Source organism: Mastacembelus armatus, chromosome 11 (assembly GCF_900324485.2).
Source record: "Mastacembelus armatus chromosome 11, fMasArm1.2, whole genome shotgun sequence".
Classification (NCBI taxonomy): domain Eukaryota; kingdom Metazoa; phylum Chordata; class Actinopteri; order Synbranchiformes; family Mastacembelidae; genus Mastacembelus; species Mastacembelus armatus.
In genome coordinates, this window is record NC_046643.1 from 14,471,944 (window position 1) to 14,486,866 (window position 14,923).

Genomic DNA, 14,923 nt, shown 5'->3' on the forward strand with positions numbered 1-14,923 from the left:
GTTTAGAAGGCTCCGAAAGAAACTGCAGCGCAGGGTTTAAGTTCCGCCTCAGCATCCCCGCTGATGCCAGGCTGTTATTCACATAGACTGTAGCCCACATACAGTATTTTTAGCCACATTTGCAAAGGCACTTAGTTAATCCGTTCACACAGCTATCTGCTGACCAAAGACACCAACAAATTCTATTTTCTCAAGTTTATTTTTTGTATTTATTTTTTAGCTCAATACAAACACACACACACATACATATATATGTGTGTGTGTATATCTATCTATCTATCTATCTATCTATCTATCTATCTATCTATCTATCTATCTATCTATATATATATATATATATATGGTACATTTTTTATTGTTGTGTATAGTAATTAGAAACCTTTCTTTTCTGTTTTGAATATACTATGCATCTGCGATTTTTCAGCATCTGATGCTATCACACTCATTTCCTGTGTGTGGGTTGAAAAAAAAGATAAGTATAATATTCATGTTAACGAAATGTACTTACAGTCCTTATGTCATAATCTGAAACAGGCCCATGTCTGCACGCTCTCAGATACAGGACTGAATACCCACTCATATCCGGTAATTTAAAACAGTGCTCCAAACAATACCTGCAAACACTATGTGCTGTAGTATGGTCAAAGTAAGATTTAAGAAAAGTACCTGCAGTAAAGTGCAAAATTTAACTGAGGTGTGTAGCACAGATATGTGGACAAATGTCTCTAATCAAATCTATTGAAGATGCTATGTTTGGTCTGATGCTCTCACAAAATAAGAGACAGATAAGAGGGAAGATTAATAATTTACAGCCATAGTCCTGAATTTGAAGTGAGCTCTTCAAACTCACTGAAAACTTGCTTTGTAAAAGTATTTTGAAACATTTCATATCACATATCACATTAGAAGACTAGTTACAGCATGTAGTATGCTTCAGATACATCAGATATAATACATTTATAATATATATTTTTATATTTATATTATAACTTACCCAGGATGTAAGGCAGAAGTGTGTGTTTGTCTTCAGTTACTTTTTGTGAATCAGAGCATGTTGAACCCACTCAGATTTGTTAAATATTTGTAAAATATTAACATCTCATTTTGAAAAATCTATCAAAACTGAGCTTGGACTTACAGTGAGAAATGTAAAATGTATTCCAGCTACCTCTTGGTTCATCTCTGCTTATTGTGAGTGCCGGATGCTGTCACAGCATTATATTGCATTTCACACTATTGTAATGTTTTTTTCTGTAATTTTAATAATCTGTTAGCCTTTGAAATGTACAGTAGTGGAACAAATAGCATGCAAGTAAATATATGTAGGTGATATACGTGTTTAGATATATTTATTGTTTGATTCAAATCAGTTTCAATTAAGTGCATATATTTTTACATGAGGCCTAAGATTTACAGTTACCAAGAGAAAATTCTGTCAATAATGGGCTGACAGTCTATTTAAGGACAATGGTTTGGTTTAGTGAGATGATGTGACTTTTGAGAAATGAAATGACAGATTCTTTCTCTTACAAATGAAAAGTATAATTCATTAATAAAAAAATACTCTCTTGATCCACTATTGCACTTCATTTTACCATTAAGTGCCATTATCCTGTAATTGCCACTAGAGGCGACAGTGGCTGCAGTTCAGCAAAAGTTACATTTCTTAGCATTACGTTAAGAAGTGTATAATCGGTATGAGTTGAGTGCATGTTTAATTTGCAAAACCATCAGATAAGAAATATTAAGTAAATATATGGTTTTCAATATCTTCACATGAAGAGACTATCTAAAAATGGGTTAAAACTTGTTCAGCTAGTTTAGCACAGGCCTAATTCTTATTTGAAGATTATGTGATCAACCTACAAGATAAACTTTATCGATCTCACACAGGGAAATTTAATGTCACAGTGGCAGAAGTACAACAGATGCATAGTATAAATGATTAACTTATAAATTAATAATAGACTAAAATAGACCTGTCATTCCTAATTAGCATATGCATAAAATGAAGCATTTAAAAAAGCCAAAAGTAATATATATGTTGATTTTATGAGTAGTTTATGCCAGAGTTTACATTGTTTTAGCTTCTTCTTGCCTTTCCTGTTCATTTCCACAGAGGGGATGTATGCTGACAATGGAAGAAAAGGCACTGGGGAGAGAAAGTTTAGAAAAAAAAAAAAGGATTAGTTGCAGAGTTTTTGGATAAGGGGGTGGAGTATGAAGTAAGACAGCATGATGAGGTCAGTATCAATGAGAAGAATGCAAGAGGAGAAAAATATGCAAATTGTGTGTATATAAGTTCATGAGAAGGAGTGAGAGTGACAGAAGTCAGTTCAAAAGACGGAGAGAGGCTGAGAGAAAATGACAGACGTGGCCGAAGGAAAGGAAAGGAGTGTTTGAGAAAGAGAACCCCTGAGAGACTGCGCTGAACCCGCTGCCCCGTCTCAACCGTCCTCCTGCCCCTCCTCCCTGTGTGTTTTGCCATGGTTACCAGACAGGGCTCCCAATGCAGCCAGTTAATGTGTTTTTCAGCGACAGGAGCGAGCTGGGTACTAATGTGTCTCAGTCTGTCTCCTGCACAATCAATGTCAACTGTCCTGGGATGCACAAATACATGGAGGGCTAAGAGCCAGGGAACACTGAGCCACCCTGGCTGAGTGTCAGGGCAAGAGTCTGAAAGAGGACTGTGTCACTTTCAATTATTCACCTGAAAGATGCAAACTATGGCATTAACTTGGTTAAGTGCTCAAAAAGGTGCAGGTTACATTTATGCTCTCTGTAAGAGCCTAATATCTCCTTGATCCCTGCAACACAGATCTCAGATGAAGTTTCTGACTGGGTGAGGAAAAATGCATCCTAAGCTGCTTAGGTGCCACAAAACACCAGCAAGGTCATTAAAAGAAAACAGCTGATTTCACTGTCTGAAAATCATTTTCATTGTGTGTATCTGTTGTTTTTTTTTTTTTGATTGGACATGGTATTCAACAAAAACAAAACACGTTTTCACCATTTCTTGCATTTTATTATTATATTTGGAAAAACAAAACAAAACAGAACAACAACATCAATGTGGAAATCATTCAACTACAGAAATTATGTAAATGTAGAGCTGCAGCAACTACATATTATTTCTGACATTTATTATATTTTTAGTTTGATCTGCTGCAATTTGCTACAGATTCTTATCTGATAGAAAATGACACTTTATTTGAGTTTTGGATGGTTAGTCACACAAAACAAATAATCTGAATACATGAGTTTGAACTCTAGGGAATAGTGATGGGGATCTTCCACTTTTTGGTTATATTTTATATTGAGAAAATGATCGGTAGATTATTCAATGATTATCCTTATAGTGACATGAAACTCAATGAAAATGCAAAACATAAATTCTTTAAGGTTTATCTAGAACAAATATCTTTTCTTTTGCAGTGAGAACCTGTAAAATTTCTGCAGTTGAATAAAAATCCAAGTAATGGCACTTGGCTGTGTTTAAAAAAAAAAGAGCTGTCAGCATGTTCCTTGTCTTGACTATAGGTTATCAATGCTGTAATTTTCAGTAAAAATCCTGTCTGAATCATATATTGGGGCCACGACCTTTAACTGTTTCATTTTTCAGAAGTGTCAGACAAGAGGTATACGGCCCCTTCCACAGGACTGCATTGTTTCCTCTGGGCTTTCCATGATGCCTGGAAAGTTTGACTGTTCTACAGATTTACACTGATCTGATGTGTGTGATGACTCATGTTTCAAAATAAAATAACACTGCTGTCTGCCCTTCTCTCTGGTCAACCTCCAGAAGCAGCTGCATGAACCTTTGTTCCCAAGGACCTCACCTGTGACCTTTCATATCATCACAGGTTAAGGGTCTCAGGGACAATGAAACACACCCACAGACACTGCTGGACTGAAAACCGTCAACTGTTCAAACAGCTTCGTGCACAGTTAAAATTCTTTAATTCTAATGGAAATTGTGAAATGTTAAGATTAAAAAATATATATTTCAGTGACGTATATATGCGTCATGGAGATTTAACAATTCAATTAACTTTAGACATTAAACCCACATATCAATAACGTTTAATTACTGATAGATATATTCCACCGCATCAGCAATAGACTAATGTGCGAGTCAGTTTATATGTTATATATGATAGTTATTGTTTGTTACCGATGAAGCCCGACATGAAACGTTTTCGTCTCGACACGTCCGCATAACTGGACTGGATCACACCCTGAAAAAGAAGGAGACAGATATTAAAATACATCATTCGACATATAAATTCCAGTTCTCGTAGTGTTATTGATCTGTTTCATTTCATTTTCAGGGCCCTTTCACTGTCTTTCCTCCTGACATAGCCAGCGCCTGTTCTTCAGTGCAGGTTTGTGCAGTAAGATGTTTAAACAAAATGCCCCCTGCTGGCAGACAGATGGACAAAGCGTTTGAAGACAGAGACGCATGCAGAGGAAAATCCTCAAATTTAATGTATAAATCAGGATTTGCATACAGGATGAACATATGGCTGCCTGGACTATATGCGCATTAAGCTCCAACAGAGCGGTCATGCAGTTCATAGACACACAGATACACTCGACTCTGCTTGTGCACATGCACGAAACATCCACAGACAGCTGTGCCTGGAGCCGCAGACAACACTGTCGTCTTACATTTCCTACAGGCCTTGTGATTTCACAGGATTATGCAATCACTCCCCCATGACAAAGATGTTCAGCCTTGAGGGAACAACACTGATTTACTCTTCCCCAGACAAAATAAATGTCACACAAGCCTGACACTGCAGATGCCACATGGGGAATATGAGCCAGGGTTCAAATAACTGGTACACAGCTGAAAAGCTCCATTTGCATCCCATGTAAGGCTGTGCAGACAGCAGCTTTATCGCCTGCCAACAATCCAGAACACATCCCTGACTTACAAAATCTGTCTGTGTCCAGGTGCACACACATGCAGACAAATAAAGGCACACAGAACATGAAGCCTTTTTCTGCCTGCCTTTCCTCTTTGTCTTTGTGCTTTGAGATATTTTCCTCTGTCCCAGTTTTATGAGCTCCTCTTCTGCACTCAAAAGCACCAGAGACAAAGACCGGAGGATGAAAACCAGTGGCTACGAGGGAGAATGAAGTGAAATATTCTCATGTAAAAATAACTTATGCCAAAAACAATGAACATGAAGGTGGACGCAAATGAAGGGAAGATGGCGGGTGGATGTGGTCAGTCGAACTGTCGTCTCAATTTGTTATCCGGCCCGTTCAAGTCGTTTTGAACTCACCATTTGCCTTTGCCTGGTGTTCCTTACATGAACACACACAAACACACACCTCTGTACTCATGATCGTGTGCACATGCATACAAGTGCGTGTACAGTAAACAGGTACGCACACACACACACATAACACAATGCACTCTTACGATGAGTTATTGATCCATTTTCTCTCTGAGAGGAAAAAAAAAGCACCAATTAATCCAGTGGTAAAGAAAATAACGCTTGATAAAACCTATCCTGTCCCATCTTCTGTCTCCCTTTTCTCTGAGTGCAGCACGCGGCGCAAACAGAAAAGCTATTTCCCTCTCGCTACCCCTCCATCTCTCGCTCTCCTCTTTTTGTCTCTCCTCTTCTTCTATCCCTCTCTCAGGCGCTGTCCCTGGCTCTGTTTTGTGCCTGTTTCCCTCTGCCAAGTCACATCACTAATTCTCCAGGCGATTAGAGTCCGAGTAAGCGATGTCTATGAGGCAGGTATGCTGCACACACACAGAGACACATACAGAGTAAAACACACACAGACAATTACATTGATTCCATTATCTGGTGCTGTACCAACACCCTCGACTTCCCCCAACCCCCAACAACAACCAGCTCCTCCATCTATGACCCCCTCCTTTCATAAATCTGTGTCACCTACATACATCACACACAAACACATGCAAGCTCACACACACTTAAGGAAGCATGCAGTATCTCCAGGTTATCGCTCTTTCTTCTTCTCTTGCCTGAACACACTCTATCACTCTGTCCCCGCCTCCCCCTGCTCGGTCTCAGCCCTTCCCCTCATTTTCATCCTTCCCTCCTCTCCCCATCTCTCCCTCTCTCTTACTCTCACCCCTTACATTTTTTCCAGGCGTGACGTCCCGTCTCGCCCATCTTGCAGTCCACAATCGCACGATGCTGTGTCTGTCTACACGGGTGTCTTTTACTCTGCGTTTGTTTGTGTGTGTTTAAACTTGCACTGCTGCGTTCGTGCATTTTTAGGCGAGCGACTCAACGTGTTTAGGAAGAGACGCATGTGTGTGAGGTGTGGGCTTGTGCTCGTGCACACGCGCATCTGTGTGAAATGAAGAGTGTATGTGTGTGTGTGTGTGTGTGTGTGAGGAAGGGAGGGAACAGGGGGAGGTGGAGGGAGCTCACAGACGGAGGCTGTGGATTTTACACAGCATGAGGATCAAAGCCACAGCAAGCCCAAAGGTGATTAACCTCCCAGCCGTTCTGACCACAACACTGCTGCTCTATTCCATATTGCAGTAACACAGCAATCTGCTATCAACAAAATTTATCACATATTAGTCTATGCGCCTTTGTTGCAGAAATTCCCATATATCCATTATCATATGGTGAGAAATAAAAAAAGCTGTCAGTAAATTGTGAAATCACATAGCTGAACTTTGTTCCTCTAGGAGAAAAACTGCCAGAACACTTTATGTGTGTGAGAATTTAAAACTTCAAATTTCATTTCAGTTTCATCCGTTCCATGCAAGTTCACGTAGGTGTGAAGTGGTGCATTGGATTACAAAAGAATAAACTAACAAACAACTAGCAAGGCAGCAGAGCTGTTAATAGGAATAAAAATGAGTAGAAATGTCAGCATTAAATATAAAAACAAACGCAGAAATCATCACCTTTTTAAAATAGCGGGTGACGAGCAGCTGTATTGTGTTGGTTGTATTTTCTCTTGAGTTGGAACATGTTGGGGGGTCGTTTCTTTGTGTGAGTACAGAAAAGAGCAGTGCTCGGCAGAGATTGCTGATATGTGCTCTTTTTTTCCCCTCCTCGCTCGAGCACTGCAACGCAATGCGGATACCGAGTGTCTGAGCCACTAGCCAGACACACTGGGGGACAGAGGGGGGTGGGGCTGGGGGTGGTGGGGAGCAAGGAGGGGGTGGGGGGGGGGGGGGGTTGGGGCACGGGAAGGAGAAGAAGGAGAAGGAGGCGGTTGGCAAGTTCACATACAGCCCCGTATTTCAGGACACACCAGACACACTACCATTAGTACGGAGAACTTTTATATCAACTAAAAACAGCTTCCAAAATTAAACAAAACAGAGACGTGTGTTGCAATAAAATGCTTCATACTTACTTACTTACTTTAGTTACATTAGTGTTCAATAAAAATTCAAATGCTGCGGTTGTAGTTTTATGCTTTTAAACAAAATCAAAGTGGATGAACCAAACCACAAGGACAACACAAACAAGCTAACACTAGTTTACTGTCAGAAAAATGCCTCTGGCTCACAATGAAGTTACTTCAAATCTGCATTCTCCAAATGGGAATTTTTCTGCTTTTATCATTGCTAAGTACATCCCAGCACAATGCCATTCTATGGCATGCTAAGAAAGGACAGAAACAAACAGCTATTGCTAGTTGGCTCTATACCCCATTGGACTGCACCAAAAAGCAAACAGCACTGCAGAGCAAGGTGGGTATATTGATGTCTGGATTAGCTGGACCTTGACAACAAAACCTGATTAGTATTTCAGATGTACTAGATTTAAGCTCAGTGCAGAAACAGTTTTGTAGCTTGGAGAATGGTATAATTATTTTATATCCGATAGTGTAAACAGTCTCTATGCTAGTGACTGTCCCTGCATCTCTTCTGTCTAGCCAGCAGACCTTTAAGCAGAACACATACTGAATAAACTCTATATCGTGTATAACTAGGGCCAACTTTGTAATATTGTCGTGAACAGTATAGCTGATAGCATTAAAAAAGATACTAATATACTTTTATGTATTACTAGCATAAAACATTAATATTAAATTGTAAAAAATATATAATTTTTTTCCTATATTCAAATATCCTTGTAAAAAGATAGTGACTTTTATAACTATTTGTCCTTTTCATGTCTGTCTTCATACTTACCACTCCAAGAGGCAAATAGGGTGAGGGCATTTATGTGAAGTCTAGGTGACACCGCAGGGAAAGCTAGAAGGTTGTACAGTTATCTCCAGGCTGTTTATTATGCGAAACCATACAACCAACTACCTCACACTGCAGAGCACTGGAGCAGGTCAACGCTGGGGACGCTTCTTCATCCACACAGTCTCCTTATCCTCTGCTTGTGTCTATGTTTGTCTGTCCCCGTCGGTCAAATGTCCCACCCCTACCTCTCTTTTCATCTACAATTTCATACAGCTATCATAAAGCTCTGTTTCAGACTGACACAATCACTATATTTTTTTTTTGCATATTAAGAAATGTTAAAATATTATCTTTATCGCAGGAAATCAAATCTCCTTTTCCAAACAAAATGATTTAAAACACGTTGGGAAAGTATTTCTTAAAAACAAAGAATTTATCTTCAAAAATGTAAGTTTCATACTGTGATGCTGCTGGAACTGAAGAGTTAAAGCTGAGACTGGCTAACCAACTGCACTCTAGGCATTTTTGTGGACTTGTCTCCCTCTTGTGGGTAGACACAGTACATAGACCACCCCCCTCCCACCAGAAGCCAAGCAGGACCTCCACTGTCTCTGAATACAAAGACAAGCACTTAACCTGCAGTTGCTTACTGTAGGCGTCTGCCTGACCTACTTCAGCAAGTGGAGCTGGTGGAATCTTCCATATCCTCTAAGACTCGATTCAGCACTACTGAGCAGTTTTTTTATTGTCATTCTGAGGTTAAAGTTGAACATCCTTCTCTTAATTTAAGAGTGAGGCTTAAAACTTTGCCTTGTGTCACTATGGACTATTTCTGTATTAAACCAGACCACAATCTTATCCAAACCTTAACCAAGTATGGCAAGTGACTAGAACCATACAAAATTTAATAATGCTGTCCTCACTACAAGGGGCTATCGTATTGCAAGATTTTGGAAATCAAATATGTTGCGTGCGAACATTTTCCTGATACAATCAGCATTTAATATTTAACAATATCTTATATAAACTTTAATAACTAACTTTTCCTCATTACATTAATAGAAAAATATAATCCACAATGTAGTCACAATTAACCTTCCTTCAAAATGTATCGTATTTGCTTTTGCAGATTAGTGTTACATAAATGTGATTATAATAACAGGGAAATGGTTAATTCATATCTTTCACTGCACATTAAATGCACTATTAGTTTAATTGCTCCAACATGTTTTTAAATCAATTTAAAATTATTTCATATAGTTTATGCCATTTATATGTCTACCTAATTTATAATGTATAATGTATAATACACTGTACATTATAATACATTCATGATTGACATTATAATACAATGTATAATGTCTTATATTTCCTGTATATCTACAACATGCAACAAATTGTAAAATAATTTCTTTGAAATCTTTTACTAATAAAAATAAACATATTTGTGACACATGCATGGGTTTATGAGAGGATTTTTTGTGTGCTTGCAGATCACCAGGTTCCTTTGATGCATTCTTATATGTTGCCTCCTGTTTCATAGCTTTTCACAACATAATGATAAATGATTCTTCAAAAACCTATCTGCTCCTAAAAAGGCAAAACTGACCTTCTGGCTGTAGATTATGAGCAAGTGTTACCTAACAGTATAGTGGCAGTACTGAACAGCACTTCACTGCCCTAAGGTCTTTATATAAATAAGGCCAAACAGTGTCACAGATGTTAATCACCACAGAGAGTTCAGAAGTGCCACAGAGAAGCCAGTAAATGATGCTAGCTTAGTGTTGCCTGTAAAAATGGCTATGCCTCATATTAACCATACATGGTCCAAATATGAGAGTAAATGGATGAACGAGTGGAATAATAACAGTAAATACAGATACAGGTGGTATTTTATCTAGACTGTGTCTAAATTCAAAACCTCGGGAATTGTGTCTCAGCATATCAAAACAGGATAAGTTGATTTGTACTGTTTAATAAAATATTTTCAGGGTAATTCAGAAACCAGTGCATTGTAGAGTACTGTTTAAGGAAACAAATAGGATCTAATGGGTGAGTAATTGGATGGCAATTTGGAGTAACAGCACTATCCAGTCAATCTCCCTCATTATACTCCATAAATAATGATGTGCACCCACACTTTCGACATCTAGCTAAGGTGATCTCCTGCAGAAGCAGCAAATTGGCTGTTGTTAGCAGTCAATGGCTGTGTTTTGACACTCCTCCTGTGTGCCTCGTGGACTCATTGATTTTTTGATAGCTGCTGCACAGCTGAGTGGCTAGGCCTTATATTCAGCTCGGTCAATATACCAAAAACACAACCTTATATTCTTAGATGACTGCAGCCTCACTGACGAAGATTCACATATACAAGTGGGGTATCAGTGATTCTACAAAGGTAACTCACTCTATTGCCTTCCAGGGCCATAAATGCATATTAATATGTATGGCATAGCACAAGTAAATATGTATACAGTGATGAATGGCTGTGCTGGGTCTTGGTCCATTACATTACGAGGATAAAAGCCATTTGAAATCAGTCTCAACTTGTTAATTGCACTGAAGATTTATCGTTTAACTATCATTAAATGTAAAACAAGCCAACTAAGTGTTAGCTTCAAAAGATATGGCAGCACCATATGCTTAATAGAGACATGGACTGCTTTTATTTATTGGCCAGCTTCCAAATGCAAACCCATTCACCCTGCCCCTCTCCACTGCACTCTGCCACACTAAAAGCCCACCCTCCGCTTGCCCTTCAGATTTTTTCTTTGGCCATCCTCCTGCCTCGTATTCGTCCTTTATCGCTGAGCATTTCAGGCCTCGAAATCTTTCACAACTTTTTTTTTTTCAGGCAATCTTTCTGTTCACGCCAACTAAGTCCTCCTTTCATCCCCTTGATTCCACTCCTCCCCTTTTAAAACCTCTCATTCACAGGCGGATCACGCATGAATGCGGCATGGTTGTGCCAATGCCAGTTCTTTGCCAATCTGCCCGGGTGTGTTTGTGAGCCAATGTGAGTCTGGTGGGAAGCCCCTGCACCAGAGGCCAGGGTGGCGAATAAGCCTGAACCCTGGGTGGTGTCAGGTCAGACGAAGCTTTGTGAGGATTACAGTTAGCCGACTCAAAAGAGTGAAAACAAATTAATCATGTTGAGCTAAAGAAATATCTAGGTATACGTAAAATCACCAAAAAGTTAATGAACCTAAAAATGGTGGAAAATTGGTTGTACTCCCAAGGCATCACAATCAAGTTATTTCTAGTCATGTCATGACATTTCTGCATCTCAAGAAAACATGGATGATGTCAGATTTATTAGTTTGCAACTCTGTTTTGGCTGTTGTACTGACATTTTCATCATTCATAACAACACTGTTTTAGTGTTGCAAGCATTTGGATACTATATCAATTTGTCCATGAGCAACAAAGTAATTACTGGATGAAGAAATAAAAGCCCTGGATGCTAAGCATAGCTAAATATATGTATTTTTATGAAATCAGCTCAAGATGTTGTTAGTCAATTACAAATGGTTTCCTAAAAGGATATTTACTGCCAGTTTTTGAATAATTCTTGTAATACTGTTTATGTAATCACACAAAAAATGAATATAGCAGTAATTCAGTTTATTAATTTAACTCTGGGGGTATGGATTATCCCCCAGAGGACTTGAGGGAATACTAATAGCATAGAAATTTTGTATGAAAACTACAGAGAAACAATAAATGTTCATTTCTGCTTCTTTAATAAGAAGCTCTACTGACACTTTAGCCATGAAATTTATAATAAACAGATTCAAGACAATTAGCAGAAGTTTGTTTCAATTTATAAAAAGTGACCAATTATGTAGAAATACTCCAAATGATAAATTTAGCAGCAATAGGATAAAGTAGTCAAAATTTAAGACCTGAAATGCTGTTGCTTGTTAAATTAAATGGGAATTTTGCATGACTGCTATGTTTTGGGTTTTTGACACAATCAGTCTTAAGATTTTGAGAAGTGGTGGCATTAAAACAATTAGCATTCTGTTCTGAAGTCTTCAAAAACATAATATCCAAAAACAGGACAGTCAGAGAAAAACCATCAACTAGCTTCGATCTCACGGCAAATGTGACCAAAAAAAAAAAACAAAAAACGGCACTGTAACGGAATAGGGCATTTTTGTCAATTAGACAGAAACCATTCTTTTAAAAAATACACAAAAACTGTTAAAGCTCTGTTCTCAAAAACAGAATGAGGATTTCAGATTACACTCAACCACTCATCGTCTTTGAGAAGTGACGCACAGACTACGGCACCACCCAAACAATGTAGGGGCACTGAACAGCAAAATCTGCCCAGTGACAGCGCATAAACTGTTAACTGCAGCTATGAATCGCCTGGCAAGTGCCAGCTCAACAGGCATACAGGCCTCAGACAGCGTTCTCGAACTCAGAACCAAGGACTGCTGCTGGTCTAGTCAATTTTAAAGAGGAACACACGCTGTTTAGGTAAACAGTTTTTTTTTTTTTAAATCAACAGAGTTAGAAAAAATGAAAGAAAATCAAAAGAAAATTAAAGAAAAGACGTGTAAATGACTGTGTGACTAGACAAATAGATAAATACACACAATGTTAAATCAAATTTTATCAGAAAACACATCCAAAATTGAGATTTTACTTCTTATATGTCTTCATGTTGTCTAGAACCTATAATTTACATAATCAAAGGATTCTTTTTACAATAATATTTATAATGAATATGTAATTTAGAGACCCTAAAGAAAACTAAGACCACGTTTCTCCTCTCTCTCCCTCAAAACTTGATCTAAGCAAGGACTTGGACCTGAGAGCCCCATCGATGTAGATGTACCTCTTGAGTCAAATGAAGGCTTGGTGCAGGGCCAGGATAAGTATCAGCTACTCACAAACCATAAATTATTAGCTCTCTCAAGATAAAATGAGATTCCCCTTTTTCGCTCTGCTCGTACCTTATTTACAAAGGCAGAAAACGTTACCATGGGAACACGCTACTAGGCAACCTCAGTGGCTTGGCATGATGCCCAATGGTTGCTAGGGCACTGTTGTCCATGGCTATTGGGTTGTGTGGGCCATTATGTGTCTGTGCACATCCTGTATATATTTGTGTGTTGTTGTTGAGAGTAGGAGAGACAGTGTGTATTTTGTGTGTGCGTTGACAAATATGCCCCATGCACACAACACGTCTCGGCTTACAAAATGAACACTAACGATTTAATGTTCTTATTCTATAATGAGGGCTTTTATATATGTCCTGTGTGGATTTTAAATAATATGTACCATTTAAATTGGTTTTCCTATTGCTGGTTTGGCTCTGCGGGTTACAAATGATGGGAGGCTAATATACTGTAATTTTTGTTACTTGATAAAGTATGTTTTTTGTCAGAGAAAGAAAAGAGAGAGAGAATAATGATGAAGCAATTATACGAGGTGCCATATGTAATTATGTTAAATAACATGCAACATAATGGCTTCTTTTAGCAGGTTTCATTATATAGTAGAATAACAAAAGGGGAGTAGTTTGTTTATAGTGGTGGCAATATACCAATTTTGCATTGTCAACGCAAGAAATAACTTGTGTTTTATGATGAGGGTAAAAATAAATGATACAGGTGGAAAGAGAACGCGAGAAACATGGAAAAGTTAGAGTCTGTCTGTATACTTGGAGTTGATGTTCTCCATCACTAGCTCTGATCTCTCAAGCTGTTTGCTCTCTCTTTCATTTCAGCCAGATTCAAAGAGCCTTTGTTGGTATAAACGGGAAGAAACAGATGTTGCCAAAGCATTTACCTCGCAATTGAGATCTGGTTTGAGGTTTTTCCCATGGCTCTCTTCTCACTAGGAAGCTTCTATGGTTGACCACAGCATTCCTGAAATCAGCAGAGCATCATGCAGATTATTAGCATACCACAGGATAGGAAGGGGAACATCAATAAACACACTGAGCCATGAAGTTGGGATATGTAAATAAATAGTCACTCACCCAGACACAACCTTATCTGGGCTTTTATCTAGGCCACATAGTCTAGTAGTGCCATTTTCAGAAACAAATGTCCTGAACTCAATCATGAATGACTACTATGAGATAATTAAATCATAATAGACCAATCCCTGATTAGAGATGAAGCACACAGCAGCAAAAAGACATAAATAAAAAGGCAAGCATTTATGACAGAGGACGCATCAGACGTTGTGTGCAAAGTATGAAATACATTAACAAAGAGGGAGATAATGGTGAGAATGAATACTTTGCCATCAACAAAGCATGAATGAGAGGGTGGCACAAAAATACACATACAGAGGAGACAGTTAAAGACAATAGTGATGAATAATACATTAATAATGCTAGAAAATACAACCCAGAGTCATAAATAAAACAGCACTGAGCCAAACAAATGCAATAATTATGACAGTGCAACACAATGAAAAGCAACAGAGATAGAGATGTGACGCTCTTGTGTTAGTGTGTGTGCTCATTAATTCTCACAAGTGTGGGTATACTGGATCTGGGTCTGCGTGTTCCTGTCTGCATGCACTTAGGGAGGGTGAGTATTGCCTGTGGTACATCTTATCTAATATTACCAACAGGAAGCACAGCCTCTCCCCCTCAGCACTCCTCCCCCTGGCCCTTTGAACTCAAGCCACTGCTGGAGATGCAGTCTGGCTGAGCACAGCATGTCCTGAAAGGAGGTCAGAGGGCAGGACAAACAGTCTGGCGTCATGGCAACTTGATACCACCAACCAAAAATT